Here is a 15,751-nt window from a genome sequence, read left to right on the forward strand (position 1 = left end):
AGTTTGTTTTAAATTGTGTCTTCACTGGTTTGCAGTACGTATTGTTACTAAAAAAATGAAATGTTGATTTACTACGGCTGTTAATTGAGCAGTTGGACTTGCATAATACACCAAACGAAAGTGTTTTTCATTACTGGCGGTTAAATAAATTTGAACGTGTTTCATATCATTTTTGAATACATAGATACAAATATTACTGCTTGGAAAACGTTGAAAATTAACTATCCATAACATGCAACACATAGTTATCTGCAGGTTGTTAACCATGATCATCAAAACTCTGAATGACTAGAATTAATACAATTTACATGAATGAAAAATGGAGTGGTACTTTCTGTACATTTTAGATTTTGCATCTATCATTTCCACTTAGTCGCAGATATTCCAGATTAAATTTTGCCCGATATTGCTCTTGGTTTTTGACAAATATCTATGACGGAAGAGGCAGTGACTCTTGCATGCAGTCGCAAATTAGTGCATACAAAACGTTACTTTAAGAGTGGTGAGCGTATATTAAGTGTACAGAGTGATGGAGATGTATTCGCATTCCTACTCCTAATTTCACTTTCCGAAATAACGATCAATCATTTTTAATTTAATGTGTGTAGTATGATGAACCTAAATGAACGTCAGATTAAAAATACTTGAACAGTGCAATATGTACATTAAGTAAATTTCTCGCTCTCTACTGAAATGTATACCACAATAATATTTTAATTTTGCCATCAACAGTTGTCCACATCTTGACAACAATTACTCGTTGTCATCACATTTACAAGCTTATTCACTATTCCAGGATGTATAGTGGAAAAGTAGAATCACTGTCTTCTTATGTTCAAACTATTAAACCGAATATGCTGTAAATAATGACTACCATTGACATACAAAGGTATTGCTTGCAAAATTAATGAGCTCGTTATTGATAAAATTAACAAGTAGCATTAGTATAAGATCCGCATGCAGGAAATTGTGAACCGTCGCGTACCTTCAAAACTAAGCCCGCCACCAGCACTTATTATCGTATCATTTGTCAGACGATCTGTCTGCAGTAATTTATACAGCGCAAATAAATATACAACACAATAAACAAACGACATGAATATATATCACAATAAAAACAAATACCGTTTATATTAACTACTGCCAATAAACATCCTTTTCACAAAGCAATTGTAGCCCAAAACAGTACAAATGGAAGTTTATGAGGACGACTGGCAATAATGATTTATGAACGATGTGAGCGTGCCGGTGATATAAGGATAACATCACTGGAAGCTATCAAGCATATTCGACAAATTAACTAGTTAACATAATGTTCTTGTGAACGAAATGAATGAATTATTTACTCAAGAGATAAACAACTAAATATAGAGATAATTTCAATTATGTTATGCATATTGATATTAACTTACCTGAACGTGTCGTTATACTGTGCGCAGCTGAAGCACTATCAGTGTCACTGGAAACGCGTTCCTTTTCTTTTTCACGGGACGGTGCATGATCATTTTGCCCCAAATCTAATAGACGGAAATACATTTTACGTAATGAAACTAAAGCTTGCTTTAACATTACGTGTTACAGGCAACATGATAACATGTTGTAAATAGACACTTCCATGGCTCAACGTTAGTGCGTTTACTATCAATAAAGCAAATAAAGTAATGTATATTGAATTATTAGACTACATGTCTTTTTGTACATAAATTTGTTCTTGTGCATCAATATCATTGAATCGCGATATCTATAAAATATTTATATCTTGAAGCCAGGGCATGGCTTTACTAGTAGAAACTCTTGGCAAATAAAAGAAACACAATGAAGAAGAGGGTTTCAAGCGCGTTATGTTGTTTTTAGTCTTTTTTATTCAATTGTATTAGAAATCCATGCTAAAACAAAAATCCGAATGCCTAGACCGTATTGAACTTCATTTCAAGATCTCTAGCAAGGTGGCTTAAAACAATGCCTGCAACAAACCCGAATTTACAATTGTTTTACTCAGATTATTTTAGTTCCACAGTGTGTATACTGTGGAGACAATGGAGAACATTCTATTTGAAAACCAGAAAATGAGGTATTATATGCTTCCCATAATTGAAACGGCGTATTCACATTAGTCGAATTAGTCTTATTATAAATATACAGGAGTATACTTGCCTGTATGCATATATGGCTTTGAAGTTTTGTTTAAGCTAGCTGTCCCCGTGAAAACAAATTTCTACATTCACATTTTCTCTGCCAAAATGTACCAATCAGTGAAGACATATTAAAGTATAATAACTAGTGCCAGCTCATATTATAAAAACTCATATTATATTTAAAATTTTCAGCGCTTTTTTTAAATAAAGAGGACACTGTCTAGATTAGTCGCGTGAGTTGCGCCATTCGCGATGCTCCAAAATCAACATATGACTGGCAGAACGGTGTATTATTTTTTTCACTTCCCCGACGATTTTTTGTCGGTACCAATCAAATTTCAGGAACGTTAGATAGTGACATCCATCAAAGAATAACCACTCACAGCAGAGTTTATTTCTTTATTGACATAATGTGTGATAATGTGCTGGCAAATTCCCGCCAAATATGTATCATTTTGTTAAAAATAGATTGTGTTGCCAATGCAAACACAACCTCGATTAACGGCTTTAGCATGACAACCAAAAGGAATATTCTTGGAAACTCATTGCAAGAAGGCGTGAACTTTGTAATTTCGCAGTATTGATCTTGCTTGTCAAGCGTCAGTGTGATATGATGCCATTTAGCTGGCGAGCCGCCAGTCATACCTACATCAGGCTATCTTTAAATATGACTATACTAATTACGACCAAAGCTCGTGGACTTGGACGAGATATCAGGGCAGCCATTTTATGATCACTCCGACCCTAATGATGCATATGATACACGTTATGACTTATTTTATCGAATTTTGTGTATGCATACACAGGTCTAAACCTCAATCTTAGTTGTCGGAAGATTTAATTAAACCAAACCAAACACAAATTATTTGCCAAGATCAAAAACAATCCTGGCAACCAAATGTCAAACATATGGAAACCGTTTAAATAAACTCCTCAAAGAAAGCAAAGAAAGTCTATTATTCAAATAAATTCAAGTCCGCGCTCGGCTATATTAACAAAACGTGGCAAGTGATAAATAATATTTTAAATAAACTGAATTGAGCCCCGTACATTACATTCCTTTAGTAAGATTCGTTGCGAACAAATCCTGTTTAACCATGTTTTCACCAATATTCTAGACAATTAGTCGAACATGATTGTGAACGCCGAGCAAGCATGCCATATCATATCTCCCCCTTAGACCACACCAACTTAATTTTATGGATGACATCCGCGCGCGCATTAGTTTTCGCCTGTTCTTGAAAAAAAAATCTCCGACGACGAGTCTTCACAGATCGGTTCTCTGTTCGGAACTCGCCGAATCATATTGTCACAAAGCGTCGGCTTGTCGTAAAACTCGTTTTGGACTACCTCAAAACGTGCCAATTTTGTCGTAAATGATCTTCTGACTTACAGGTGGGTACTGTTTGTATTTTATTTATTTATGTGATAGATATGTTTTTAACTACATATAAATCTACAATGTACCTTCAAATTCTTATCTTAAGTGAAATCCACATCTTTTCAAGTACCTTGTTGTGTCCATGTGCCCTAAGTACAGGGTAACTGTAAAGTGTACTAATACATTTTACATCTACCAAGGTCAAGTAATAAACAAATATTTTTTACATTTCTCTGTAGGGATGTGATAGATGATAAGGAAGAAGAGATCTGTTGTTGAAGAGATCATTCACCGATGTATGGGGTGTAGAGGAGTGCAAGAGATCATTTTTATTTTTTTATACTTGAGGTTGAGATCCCTAGACATCAGACACTAGACATACTTGAAGGGTTAACATGTAGGCTTCATTTCACCTGACAACACAGTTAAAGCTAACCACAGCTGTGTAGAGAGGAGCAAGCTAGGACATTTATGTATCATTGCAATGTTTTGTTAGTTATTGTCATAAAGTAGTGATATGTACATTCCGCCTTCACTTGTACTGAAAATGGTGTTCATGCTGTACCTTGAATGCAGTGTTTCTGACTGAAGGTATTTCATCATGACTTCATGTACAAGAGCTTGTCTGAAATGGTTATACACGTGACAGTAATACAGTCCGAGATGTGTACATCAACATGTGCCTCCTACAAATAAAGACTTCTTGTTGTTTTTTTGGTTCACTGTGTTCTGTGGCTCAATTCGTAATACTAGCTCCGTAGTCCTGTGGTTTTAGCAGCATTTTTTTGGCAGATATTTTATTCGCCCTCTCACATTAGTTTTGGGGTCTCCAGAGGATGTCATCAATTAAATTAAATCAGTGTGGCCTTAACTACATTTTCAATTTCTCACTTCTCCCATTCATTCATTCATTTCTGTTTTTTTTATATTGCTCAGTTAAACAAATATTACATATTTCAAGTTTTAAAAGGGTTAAATGTGAAAAAGAACGAATAGGGATTTTTTTATCGAGTTAACAATATTTATTCGAGTATATGAACAAATATATCGTAATCATGAGAAGATAGGTAGAAATATTACATTGTGAATGTCAATAATAATGATACAACAAACTGCTTTGCGTTCACGTAATGTTGTCATCTCCAATGACTGTAGCGATTGCGTTTTTGATGCAATATTGTTTGATGAATGTCTGGGTAGAGTGGTTGAGTAGGTGGTGCTTAAACTCATTGCTGACACGTAGTATGAAACATAGCAGTGCGTCTGTGAGATCAAGCTCCTTCAGTTTATTAAAGCGCGTAACATGGTTCGCTAATTTGGCAGTTGTTAGCAGGTAGCAAAGCAAACGATGGCTGTTTGTCTGAGTTTGTGATGCGACAGTCGTAGAGTAGAGGAAGCCTTCTGTGGGATATACGCCGTGTAGCAGACTCCATTGTATACTGCTGTCTTTTTAGATAGAGGCGAGATGTAACAATCGCGAATATTCGGTTTGCATTTTGGTGACATTGAAAATATATCCTAAGAAATACGTGTTGGCAGATCTGCAAGACTTTGAACGCCTTCAACAACTTGAAAACATTACAGACACAATGACGTACACGCCAAAAAACTTCAAAAATAGTTCTTGTATATTACTAATTGAATCGACAGATGGACATAAACCTATGGAGAAACTATGACACCATAATCTGGTTTAAGTGCGCCCTCTATTTGACATGTTTGGTGCGTATTTTTCCCACTATTTCAGTTTTGATGCGACTTTATTTAGCATTTCTTTTCAGTTCTTGTCAAACAATGATGAGTTGTTTCCAATGTAGGTAGCAATGATTTTCAGTCCCACATCATTCTAACTGATATCGAGCCGTTTGTCAGTACGGCTTTTCCATCTGCCGACCAAAAGGCCCAGCGACTTGGATTACTTGATATGCGGACTGCTAGCGCCCTTATAGAATTGTAACCACTTGTCAAGCTTTGTGAAATCGCCATTGTCAATCAGAAAAAAAACTAACGTCTTCTACATTGGCCGTTAGATGAATCAGTTTTACCCCGGCGTTATGTATTTTTTAGTAATTTGTGTAAGAGTGTTTCAATTACAATTTAAGGATGTAGTAGACTTTCGTGTTTTTTTTTCCAATTTGTTTTTCTTTAGTAAATGGTGACTTATACTTATAGGCAGCCATACAATCTTGTTTTTTAGTAAATCACGTTTTTATTTCAAGAAAAAACGGCTTCTTAAAAAATAAAATATACTTTACAAGTAACGGAAATCCCGGGAATGTGCACTTCGGCTAAGTCCCTCTGAGCCAAAACAATAACATTTGTAATTAGCTTAATCTTAATCTTAGTAAACATGGCGTGTACGCGTCCAGTCAAATGACCGGATGCACTCACTCGTTGCCGATAGCTCATCGCATCGCTTTTCTCTACTACAATGTATATATTACTGTTCATTTATTTCGTATTGACCAAGTTTATTTTGAAAGATGGCACGGAAAAAAAAATCGGAAAAAAGATCGTTCCAATGACAAGCGAAACCCGCAATTTTATGAATAGCAGAAAGCGTATTTTTACTACGAAACACACTCCCTCTACGAAACAAAGTCGAACGAGACGACAACAGACAAGTCGAGTGAAAACTTAAGTGACATCTGCTCCACCACACCGGAGACTGAAGACACCATCGTAAACATTTCGAATGTTGACGATGATGACGCCACTATAATGTCACTGGAGGCTGAACGACACGACGTACATGATGAGCATGTCGAAAAGAAAAATATCGCCAGCGATCTGGATATATTTATTACGAATCTGGTTGACCACTGTAAATGTTCTAGGTGTAAAAAGGGGAAAATATATACCCATTAAGAATCTCGTTATGGCTGGCAATCTCACCTTGGTCTCCTGTGCAGTTGTGGCCTTTCGAACATAACACATGCACGCGGATTGGCTAAGAATGCGAGGTAATCAAAAATAGACTAATCAGGTCCATTGTGTCATAGCACTTGGAAATGAAAACTGTTTTGTGTTGGTAATGACTGTATAACAATCGTACTGCAAGTCGACAAAAATACTAAAAAAAACTAAACGAAACCCCGATTGTAACGAGTTAAAGAGCAAAACCGAAGACTTGTAATTCACGACAGTGCTGTCAGCAAGCTTGACTGACTTGCTTCGAAGCGGAATCAGTCAGCAAATAGTAGGCCCTTTTGTTACTTAAATTACGATTTGTAATTAATATCCAACAACAAAACTGTCATCGCCGGTATTTAGTAAAAATAAAAAAGTGTAGCTTAACCGAGTACTAGCATCTCATCATGTTGTTCTGCTCTGATGAAATTTTCGCTTGGTTCAGAAGCCGTGGCTTACGAGAAAGTTGCTTTAAAGGTAGCGTAGACACGACAGTGTTCAAGTTTACCGGTCACGTTGTGTACATAAACAATTGATTGTTGTGTTATGGTATAACACTCGAAACTAAGCTTGTCAAGCAAATAAACTTAAATTGATAACGGGATTACACTGTTTATTCAAGGGCGGCCATACGTTTTCCCGGTTTTTTTTTCAAATTATCGATTTTTATAACTTTATCGGCCAAGTACCAAATGGGTTGTTTTGATTTTTATAAAACCAACACAATAGCTATCTTAAACATCAACAAATAACCGAATACGATGCGCTGAACAGCAAATATCCTTTCGACTGTGCTACTTTTGGTTTTTGTTTGGGTCTTATCAGCCCTTTGAATAGGTGAAAAGTTGTTGTCCGATTTCATTGACTTTTTCAGAGATGTTTTAAATGCGCGTTTGAACTCAAGATCAATTGACAACAAAATGTAAAATATTTTCCAAGTATCAGTAATATTTCATGACAAATTGACCTGTGAAAACAGAGCACTCTAATTTATTACAGAATTCTTGTCCTCCACTTTGTAAAAGAACCAAACAGTTCAGAAACTATCTATTTTACATTACGTTTGAGAACATTGTAGTCTTTCGTTTCCGAGTAGCAGTAAAAATAAACAATCGATTTTGTTTATTTAGCAGTCATGTGATCTAATTAACGTTGACATTAGTGTTATTATATTTTCATATAGAGTGTTGCAGGGGCTACAACGACATGTAAAAATTGTTAGTCATTAATCAGTATTAATATTTTTATCAAGCTTTTTTTTTATCCATAAGATAAGTCATTGGGTAACGAACAACCTTGGCGGATACCATGCAGAAAGTTGCTGGGCTCGTTAGTGAGTTGTTAATTCGCAAAGTCTGATATATTTTATGAAGACTTCATCAAACCCAAATGCTGTCAGTGTTTTAATTAGGTATTCTTGATGAATACAATCAAAGGTATTGGGGCCTCATTCTCTTGAGTATTTGATTGCGTGATATTATCGCAGCCCCATTCGTCTCTGATATATTGAAGCTTTCGGGTAGTGACTCTTTCTCATTCAATTCTTTTTAATCTATGGGGTCGTTGGTTATATTATTATTCTTAAGTTCAACAATTTTATTTTTGAGTCTACGTTTGATGATACGATATTTGTTACTCAGTTTTGCTGTGTATTGCTTGGTCAGCTTTTTAATTTTAATTGTTTCCCATGTCCGACCTTCTAATTGGGTAAAAACTAGGCTGCTGCTCTCTACATAGCAACCAATAATTGTATAGAATATTAAAATATTCTTCACCGTGTAAAAGACTTGACCGATTGCTAATGTATTTATATGACAAGGTAAGTGTGATTAGAGAATGATCAGAATAATTATAGTGAAGTTGAATGAGTACATGTTTAGTCCTTGATGTCATCGACTTAGTTATATAAAATGTGTCAAGTAATTATGGGACCAGGTGTATTGCCTCATATGAGGATGAGCGTGTCGGCATACATACAAGGAGCTTCAAACGTCTCGAAATGTCGGACAGGAACAGTGAAGAGAGTGGGTGTGACTCAAGGCCATCCACCCGATCAACGTTAGAGTTCAGTGTACAATTAAAGTCGCCGTCTATGATAATTGTGTATAAATTTAGACCATTTAATAAATGTTTACTACTTTAAATAAAAAAAGACAGTCCTTCTGTTCCATTCGTAGGAGCGTATGTATTTACAAGATGGAATCGAGAACTGTTATCCTCAACATGAATATGGAGTAGTCGACCTTCGACAGTACATTGACCTTTTCTTAGAATTAACTAAAAAAACTGGCCCAGACATTTTGCCATCTAGCTTCATCAGATGTTATTGTGTGCGTTTCTTTAACTTTAAATTAAATAGTTTGTATATTTTATAAGAGTCCCGACAGCCTCGTACGTTCCATGTTGTAACTGTGAGACTTGCCATAGGAGCAAAAATAGTTAGATGATTCTTCAATAAATTCCTGTATATCGTCATCATCAAGTAGTGTTTCCGTTTCCTTAACGTGGTCTCCGTGTAGTACTTGTGACAGGTCTGATATATCTGATGCGATGGATTCCGTGTCGTCTGCGTAACCCTGCGTTTCAGAACAAGTAGTAGTTTTGCGGCTCAAAACATCTATTGAATCATGGGTTTTTCGCCAGAATATTAAAAGGACGGAGTAGATGACAAAGGAAGGGAGGGAGGGAGGCATACCCTCTCCTCATTGATTGTAGTTCAGTGTAATCTTCAATAGCAGTATCATTATCAACTTTCGCCAATGGCCATGGTTTCACTGACCGAGTTGCCTTCATTCACAGTGAAAGCATCACCTATTATAAATGGCGTTGCTATGGTAGTGCTGACCGAGTTATTTTTTGCGCCTTCATTTACATTACATATGTCATTGGCCTTAATATTTTGATAGTTTTCGTATCGGCTTCGACAATATCTATTTGCATGTCGTTTTCAGATTCAGTTCCTCTTTCAGAGAATATTTTGTTACCAGTTTGGGCGATTTCGTATGTGAGAGTTTGTGAGTGTGTGTAGTGTCGATCTACGTGATTTTATTTGTCACTCGAACCATTAGCATATGTGACATGAGAGAGATTGTCTCGGCGATTTCCTTGTATATGTCTCTATAAATATATATGAGGGGCGTTCAATAAGTAATGGTCCTGACCCACTTTCAGTTGTCTGATGACATTTTGCATGTGTAATGATTTACATCTCTATGGATTATGTTGCGAAAAGAGCTCTAAACTAATGGTTGTTTCTCATTTACAGGTGTTTGAACAGAGTCAGTTGTGAAATGGAGTCAGTTGTGTGTCTAGCAGTGATCCAGTTTTTGTATTTGAAAGGACGCACACCAAAGAAACTTATGGTGATGATGCCCCATCATATGAGATTGTGAAACGCTGGCATCGTGAATTAAAACATGGCCGGAAGTCTGTGGAAACAGCTCATGGACCAGGTCATTCTTCTTCTGCCATTGATGAGGCATCTGTCCGTCAAGTTGAGGCAGCGATTTTAGAAGATAGACGCATTACTGTTTGCCCAACAGGTCACGATTAGTACAGGTCCATGACCATTTGCATATGCAAAAGGTGTCAGCCTGATGGTTCCTCAGGTTGCTCACATCTTTCCAAAAGCAAGAATGCATTGAGTGCCCGAGGATGAATTTGGAGATGTGCCAAGAAGATGAGTCCAAAATTTTCAAAAGACTGGTTACACATGATGAAATTTGGGTCCATCACTATGATCCAGAGAACAAAGCCCAGTCAATGCAGTAGAATAACTTGAACTCACCACCTCCAATGAAGGCAAGGGTGCAGCCCTCCGCTGGCAAGGTCATACTCACAGTCTTCTGGGACCAGTCGGAGTAGTGATGACAGATTTCCTGTCAAAGGGTACCACAATTACAGAAGCCTATTACGCTTCACTTTTGTTGAAATTAAGAGAAGCTATCAAAATCAAGAGGCGGGCAAGATCAGCAAAGTTATCCAGTCCACAACTCGCATGTCGCCAAATCTGAAGCACGGGCGTATGGCTATGAAATCCACCCCCTTCCGCCTTACTCTCCTGACCTTGCACCCTCTGACTTTCATCTTTTCCCATTCATGAAGCGTTTCCCGGATAATGCAGCCTTGATTTCTGAAGTTACAACGTGGTTGGTTATGCCTGAACAACCTATCAAAAGGTACAAGCAGAATCAGCGCACACTTAGAAAAAAGTATATGCTACTAGCGTGTGAAAGTGAATAATTAGACTTCTGCCCAACACGACGGAAACATACTATAAACTTCCTTTGACCACAGGCAACTTGAATCTGGTCGTTTGGCAAAAAGAATTACTATGCAGGTTTTAAAGTATGAGAAATTCAAAGACAGGCACCAGGTTCTTCGGCTATCGAAACATATAGTCTATGATCGAGAATTTTTTGGAACATGGGCAAGTCAGTCGCCGTAACGTCCAATTTTATCGCAGAATTATCGGTATGCTCGAAGACCTTCTGCATTTCTTTTATTTCAAGTCGCCTAATAATATTTTTTTCACACGAATATTCTATTCCCGTCATTATATTTTTCATCAATATGAGATTTGTCTGTTTAAGTTTTAGGGCTCCCACGTTTGTGTTTTCGAAAATTTCCAGGTATTGTAACCAGCAATGTTTTATTTTCAAATACGGAAGTTCAGCAATATGGCGCACTCAAGCTCCTTTCACATAAATTGGCATGCGCATGTGCCAAACGAAATGCAGCGTTTCCACAATCCTGCTTATTGTAAGCTGTTGTAATCCGCGGACCTTTAAGTTGAATCACAAATAGTACGGACAAGGCGATAGATCCTGAGAAATATCATCTGTCTTTGTATAATACTTCCCAAATTTCTAAACGTAATGTAATTCTGCATCTTGCACTATTATTTGAATAACTTGATTTAAAATTAGAAAATAAAAATAAAAAACACGAACGTGGGTTGGTCCCTTAACATTTCTTCAAACAATTCATGTACTATGATGATTCAGGAAAATAAAATGGGTTTTATTCTCATATATATGTAATCAAACTTTTTTTCAGTTTTTCCTTTGAAAGACTATTTCCAATTCCCAGCCGATTTCAGTGAAATGCATCAATGTTTACTATAGAAAATGTTATATACATTATAGTAGTAAATATAGATATAGTATAAATGTTTAACTCATACTTTGTGCCCAAATACGCAGTCGAGTTTATTGTATTATCCCCCCCCCCCATGGGTTGATATTGCATGATTCTTTTTCACATACATTTTGCTCTAGAAATAGTTTATACAGAAGGCATTCGGGGGGTAAGCGTGCAGCTAGTACGCGGGGGTACAATACTGGTACGCGGGCTTGCACAAAACGCTCGTCCTACAGCTTATTTGATTAGCTCATTTGGGTAAAGAGATCTGTACAAATCAGCCTCTCTATAGAGTTATAAATTAGTATATGAACTTGTGATGAACATAACATAGTTAATTCTATTTGTACTTTGGTAATAATTTGAATCTTGTTAAGTATTCATTAATTAGCTAAACAGTCTACTAATAATAAATGTATATCTGATATATAGCAACATTCACTGTATAACTTTTTTGACGATCGCTCAGTTCAATATTCAAATAAGGTTCTATTCAAATAAGTTTAGACTATTATCGGAACAGAAATATTCTGTAAAGTGTCTGATTTGTAATTGTTTTGTTTGTGGGTGTTTTCTTTTATTCTGATATAATATCTTAATAATTGATACGTTAAATCTAAAAAAAAAACGTTTATGCCTAAATCAAATGACACGTTTTAAAACTATTCTTCTATGTAGAAACTAGTTTTCTTACATTGAGGCAATCAAAATGGCTCCACTGTATTTACTGATTCTGTGTTATTTTTTGTCTAATAATAAAACACTCATTGTATATTGGTGAATGCATGTGTGTACAACCATTAATGAAATGTTACATGTTTGAGTTCGCGGGTTAAGATTTACACAGGGACTGCAAAACATGTTACATATTCAGTTGATGTGTAAGATATGTTTCTACGATATTTGTTTAATATCTGCTTTTTGACATTGTGTCTATGCCACATCATCACATGGCACTAATTTTTATAGAAGCGTCTATCTGTCATCAATTAGTATTAATATTTGGGCATTTAGTATTTGAAATGTAAATGCAACATATTGTAAGACAGAGTAGAGTTGTAACTCGTGCCACGTTTCGAATGAAATGTGACACTATTATCGTTGAATTGAACAAAATTTTTACAATGGTCAGAAACCTCCCAACAACATATACCTTAAATATATAAAATGCTGTATTAAATTTTATATACGGTAAACCGTGATAGTTTTGACACAAATGTGTATTTGTTTAACTTTGAACAAGTCACGATATTAAATTATTTATCCATTGCACGTACCTGTCATACATTCTTTCCAAATTTGTGGAAGTTTGTTTTTTAATCTCACCATCCCCGCCAGCACAAGTTTGTCTTTGAGATAATCATAATTATCCGGTGTTATGTCTCCTCGATCATACAGTTGTTCCATTAGGTCGTATGGTTTTGTAATTTTACTGCGTATACCTCTTTCTTTAATACATCTCACAGTCAATTCAAATAGGTTCTCTAAGAAATGTATGTCATTAAATTAATGTATCAATACACAGATATGTAATTACGCATGACATTGGACGACTGTAATGTAACAAAAATACTCACCCTTGTCAATCTCCTTAGCGACCCTCAACAGAAATTCTTCAAAAACTTCGTCCATTTGTGGAAATGTGTTTGAAGTTAACAGTATTGTTGGCTGTTAGAGGTGTATCGCAAGAAGCTGAATACTGAAATCATGAATAAAGACAAACCCTCGATTATTCTGTTGATTTGGTGATGTCAAATATTGCACAATGGTTACATGCTTTGCAAACTAGTCATACTATATATAATCGGCGATAACTAGGTTGTGGTTTGCAGCTAGTCTTACAGTTTATCAAATTTTCACATCACAACGTTCAAACAAAAATTACGCAATTTAATACTGGTAATACATGATGTGCTACATTAACGAGGAACACACTTGCCATTGAATCTGACGAGCTGCATCGTGTGTTTGGTTATACACGATAATAGACCCAAGTAGATATGGTTTGTCGATGGTTTATCGAAGAGTATGTTTTTTGTTTATGTATTTGTAAATATCACTATGTTATGTACGAATGTGCAGTGATTCATGGAACTTTTTACAATACATTGGTGTGTGTCATTAACGGGAAGTGCACATTAGTTTTAATAAAGTAGTTTATATTATATGATACATGGACTCGCTAAACTGGATGGTTCCACAAAACAATATTCAATATTAACACAATGATTGTCCTTTTTATTTTTCATAAATATTTCATTGTGGAGAACCTGACACTTTACCAGAAAGCTCAGTTAAACAGCAAAATATCAATATATATTTTTGCAAACAAAGCCGCGAAAATGTATATGTGATTTAGTTCACCGACTTTAATACTCATACACTGGGATTTGTTAGATAAAGCTCTTTGCAACATATTGTACAATCGAATGAAACGGTATATTTGACATATAGGATATGAATATGTTCCTAAGGTATAGTATAGTTTTCAAGACAATAATTTCAGTCTTCTTCTGAACATATTGAACATATTGAACATATTGAACATACGCGTAAAGCAGGTTAAATTGGAATATTTGGGTTTAGTATGTGGTTTGGTCGCCATATTGGATTTCTTCTAAACTTTTTAATGAAGGCTCTTTCATTCTGGTTCTTCGAAATTTACAATGTTGCATCTCTTAACTGAACTCCTTCAGAGAGTAAAAACAAGTTAATTTAGTAACATGATTGTGGCGCCATTATTTTGACAAAAAATGACCAAAAGCCTTGGACCAGATTGTTGAACCATTATCAAATATTTCATTTGTCTCGTATAAATTAAATTCGAAAACTCGTTTTTAAAACTTCGTGTCATAGTGCTCACACACACAGAACAATACAAGCGAATGACACTATGCCCGGCTTACAGGCAGCACCAGAGCAGGTCATCACAATGGAATGTATAAATATTGTCAGTAATACTGAATTTAATTTAAATAAGGATTTAAATTTATCCTGAAAAAACTTGTACATCTTTCCAAGCATCTGGAGGAGGATGACTCATCTTACGGCAATGCCTGAAACTACCAATACGTTTGAAATTAGATCTACAGTGAGTCTGTATCACATTGTCGGCCCAATAGCAGTCTAGATATTAATTATAGACATAGGTGGTAATATAAAATATTTATGCAGTATAGACATTACCAGTCTGCTGCAGTGAGGCAAGACAGACACCGACATATGTGCTTGCAAAGCTATTAAGCCGAACACTCAATATGATCAAGTAGCACTGCTTATAAGAGCTCTGTATTGTCTGTCTGTGTTCATACCCTGCAAAATGCGACTTTGGACTCCAGCGTAAAATAGCTAGTACTGCCCTTTGGAAGGTCAATAGACGCTTCATAAATAAATGCTAATAAGTTACTCAGAACTTTAAGATCATGCATTTTTGTGGGGGCCACTTCAATTCCACGTTGAGCAGGCGTAACTAATCATGTCCGAACCCACCTCATTAGCATAGGGAGATTCACTGGAGTGTGCTCAGATTTAGCGTTTTCAATGAGCATTTTCGGACTGACAGTCCCTCAACTCCGGTGTAAATCCACGATAGTGGAAGAGTGTACCGTTTAGGACACGGCGATGCATCCGAGCTCTGTCTTACACAGCAGCTAGAAACAAAAGTGCGATTTTGGGGGAACTTACTCACCGTTCAGTTGAAAGTGTAGTCAAAGATACTTCTTATATGACTGCACTAAACGACAGGCTCTAGCATAAAATATATGTTGTATAAAATGTGATAGTTGCAATTAGACTTTGAACTCTGATCATAGGTCACTCGATTCAGTATAGTATGAGTTTACTATACAACATGATTATGCTAAGACTTAATATAATATATACAATATGTTTCCAGTTTGTACTCGATGCTCGTTTTTGCTGACTAATTAATTGTCGAATTAATTTCGTGTATTTTCATGAAATGTTGGTAGAATATTGATCGCCCTATGCTATGCTAGATAACGGTACAAACCAAAAAAATAAAAATGTTGGGTGATATTATATCATTATTAATTCGCAATCGGTCAGGACTTGATCGTATATAAATTATAATTTTGGAAAGGTCTGAACAGAAATAATCGTATATCGCCGATGAAAAAGCTTCACACAATGGCGGTGAATTTCATTTATAAACACATCGAAC

This window comes from Saccoglossus kowalevskii, chromosome 5 (genome assembly GCF_978046115.1).
Source record: "Saccoglossus kowalevskii chromosome 5, keSacKowa6.1, whole genome shotgun sequence".
In the NCBI taxonomy this organism is placed as follows: domain Eukaryota; kingdom Metazoa; phylum Hemichordata; class Enteropneusta; family Harrimaniidae; genus Saccoglossus; species Saccoglossus kowalevskii.